This window comes from Gossypium raimondii, chromosome 6, assembly GCF_025698545.1.
Source record: "Gossypium raimondii isolate GPD5lz chromosome 6, ASM2569854v1, whole genome shotgun sequence".
In the NCBI taxonomy this organism is placed as follows: domain Eukaryota; kingdom Viridiplantae; phylum Streptophyta; class Magnoliopsida; order Malvales; family Malvaceae; genus Gossypium; species Gossypium raimondii.
The window spans coordinates 43,939,213-43,942,998 of NC_068570.1; the positions used below are offsets into that span (position 1 = coordinate 43,939,213).

At 27.7% G+C, this 3,786-nt stretch overlaps 1 pseudogene; it reads right to left on the reverse strand.

Moving 5' to 3' along the window:
- Positions 1-783: 783 nt before the first annotated feature.
- LOC105772000 (beta-glucosidase 44-like) lies at positions 784-3,531 on the reverse strand (annotated as a pseudogene).
- Positions 3,532-3,786: the final 255 nt, after the last annotated feature.

A 3,786-nucleotide genomic window follows, 5' to 3' on the forward strand; every position in this document is an offset into this window, starting at 1 on the left:
TGCACACCGAAGATAGGGGGTGAATATAACCTTAAAGATAGTGACTTGATACACGCCTTGGAGTCTTGCCCTATTTCTTCTTTTTCTATTCGAGTTTGATTCAGTAAATTACTAAATTCCTTACTAAAAATATTGAAACTTTCACAAAATCATTGCATCTCTTTTAAATTTACTAAATTTCTTACAACCCTATAATGGTTATCTAATTTCTTACAAATTTGTAAATTACTAAATATCTTATGGAATTACTGAATTTCTTACTATATTATTATATTTCTTAAAATTTACTAAATTTCTTATGTTGAGGCAAGTTTTTAAAATGGTGCGCTAAGTGCCAAATGGACAAATTTACTTATTAGTGGTGAATGAAATATTGTTCCTAAAAATTACATTTATGTCACTAATTGCAAACATTTTCAAATCGTTGTTAGGTTTTAAATTGGTTAATTCATATTGGAGCAACATGAATCGACAGTGAACAAGTTAATAATCAATACTGAGATTTGTTTAACTTAATATTTTGGTTCACTATTTATTTTTACTACAATTTTTATGCATTCTAACACGAAGAACATGTAAAAGGATAAAGAAATAAAAGCTAGAGTATAAAATTATATTTAATCCACAAAATGTATAATTAAAAATTGTCCACCAAATAGTTTATTACAAAATATTTAAATGATAAATCTAGAAAGATATTATTCTAAATAGAAAAGCTAAAACAAAAATCAAGATTAAAAAACTAAAACAACATTAAAATCCTAAAAATACTCTTAATCAATATTAAGAATTCTTTCTTTTAAGCATTTGCTTGAACCAATATGTCGAAGCTTGGGATATCTATTGAGATCATTGTGATTAACATACACTAAACCAAATCTTGAGGTATATCCTAATAACCATTCAAAATTGTCTAGAATTAACCAAGCAAAGTAGACGGTAACATTAGCTCCATCATCCATAGCTCTTTTCAATTCCTTTAAGTAGCTTCTATAAAAGTTTACTCTATTAATATCATAAAACGATTTAGGAAATTTGAGATTGCCAAGATCATCCATTCCTACCATTAATTAACAAAACAAAATAATAATTAGATAGACTCGCTTTAAATAAATAAATAATGGACAAACAAAAATATCATATGAAAGTTGAAATATTTGTTGTCTCACCATTTTCAGAGAGAATTATATTAGGGCTTCCATAATGTTTTTTACATACGTTCTTGCTTTGTACACTTCATTTAACAATTTGGAGTGGGCCTGTATTTCTTGTAAATTAACATTTATACTTGTGCTATAATTGACATGATTAACAATATTAAAAATTGAAAATGCCATCAATTTTTCATTTTTGAGATAAACATCTTAAATTTGCCAACAAAGTCAAAATTGAGCATAATAATTTTTATATATTAAAAAGTTATAAGTTTGGAAATGTTGATATATTATAATTCACATAAGAATAATTACCCGACGACCGATTGGCGCACCATTGCGTTCATCTGTTAAATGAAAACATAAATTAGTTAGCTCATAAGGAAAAATTAAAAAAAATTGGATGGAAAAAAAGATGATGAAAGTACAAGCAAACCCAACATTCCAATCTTGTTGATAACCAGTCATTGGATGGAGGTTGATGCGGCTCGTATATATTGTACAAAGTATAATGGTTCAAACAAAGAACATCAAATGAGTTTTTCACTTTTTCCACTTTACTTTTTGTGAAATTTGGAAGCCTTTCTCTTATAATTTTTTGCATTGTCCTTGGATGTTTTCCATAAACTAGAGGGTGCAAAAACCTACAAAATCAAATTCACAATAATTTGATGACTATAATTCAATAACAATGTTTTGGATAAGAATTTTTGAAAAAATGAATTTAAAACAATGTGGACATGTTTGTATATTTTCGGTCTTTTGGATGAGAAATGTTTCATTTATTATATTTTCAAAAACATATCAAAATTTATGTAGGATGACTAATTTGTCTATTCATAAAAAAATTTACCACCCAATATTAAAGTCTCTTGCTCTTTGTGCAGCATAATTGTCAACTTTAGATCTTGTTAGAGGTTCGTACCAAACAAAATCTAAGAAAATGCCTATTCTTCCATTTTATTTAGCCTAAAAAAAGAACTCATCAAATTCATTCAAATAAGTATATTAAACATCTACGTAAATATATAAAAACAACAATTTCTAGACAATTACTTTATATTTTTCACGATATGTTTTAACAGCTTCAGCATGACTTAAAATCAAATGATGTGCTGCAATATAAGTCTCAGTGGCAGAGTTTCCATCAATGCAATTTCCAAATTGCTTTGAACATCTATTAGGAGGGTTGATGCCATTGTCAAAACCAAGAGCAGAAACCACTCTCGGTTCATTGAATGTCATCCAAGTCTTTACTGTATCACCAAATGTCTTGAAACAAAACTCTGCATAATTGGTAAAATATTGGCTACAAAATTCAAATCATAGTAAAATTATTTTACAATTTAAGCAAATTTCTTAAATATTAGTTTTTCTCTTTGAAAAATATTGATTTTTTTTAACTTACATAACTTATCTGTCGAGCAAACCTAAATATTTTTCCTGAAGTGCTAGTGGCAAATAGTAGTGATACAAATTTGCATGTGGGCTGATTACTGCGTTCATGCCACAAGCTACAAATTTCATGCGACTTGCGAAAGCATAACTATAATTCTTCTATGCATCATTTGTTTGGTCCAAATATATGTAATTTCTTTTATTGAGCCATTGAAAATCTTATATTAACTATGCTCAACATGTGTATGTATCTATATATATAAGTACCTTTTTCTAGCAAATAGTCAATCAATCTATTATAGTAGTCAACTCCTTTCCAGTTTATCTCTCCTGTCCCATCTACAAGTATGATTTTGTTAATAATTAGTCTTAAAATGTACATGGTAATTATTTCAAATTAGTTGATTATTGATATAATAAAAAAAATAGCTTATATACTTGGAAAAATTCTCGACCACGAGATTGAAAATCGATAGGCATCAAAATTCAACATCTACATCAAATCAACATCTTCCTGCAAACAAGAAGAAAGACAATACATAGTGAAAAAAATGGAAACATGGGAAGCTTCAAAAAGGAATAAGAAAGCGAATGCTTCTCTTGTAATGTAATGTGAAATAAAAAAGGGAAAAGATACCTTATACCGATGATATTGATCAATAGAAACTTCACCAGTAGCATTATTTGCAATATGTCTTGTTTCAAGTCATATCACATCATTTAGCATCATAATAAAAAGTAGCAACAAATAAGAAAAAGAAAGAGAGAAAAAAATTATTTAACCTGGAGTTTTAACAAATGCATCCCATATGCTAGGCCCTCTACCATCTTTGCTAGCCATTCCTTCCACTTGGTACGCTAATGCTGCTGTTCCAAAAAAAAATCCCTCTGGAAAACTTTCTCTACTCAAACCTCCAGTGTCAAAATGTTGTTGTGAATAGGAATTTGCATATAAAGTTGTGCTAAAAAAGTGAAACATAGTAAAATCACTAAAAGTTTCATTATGATTAAGACTTGGTTTTCTTAATGAATTAAAAATCTTGTTATCCATCCATATTTTTAGAGAGGTGGGATGAAAATTGTAATATCAAATGATTTTTTATAATATAATATTTTTAAATCAAATAAAAAATCAAATATTTTAGACAATATTTTATTGGTTAATGAACCTTTATGAAAATTGAATAAAATGAAATAGTAAAATAAATTCAAATAACTAACTACACTTATAAAC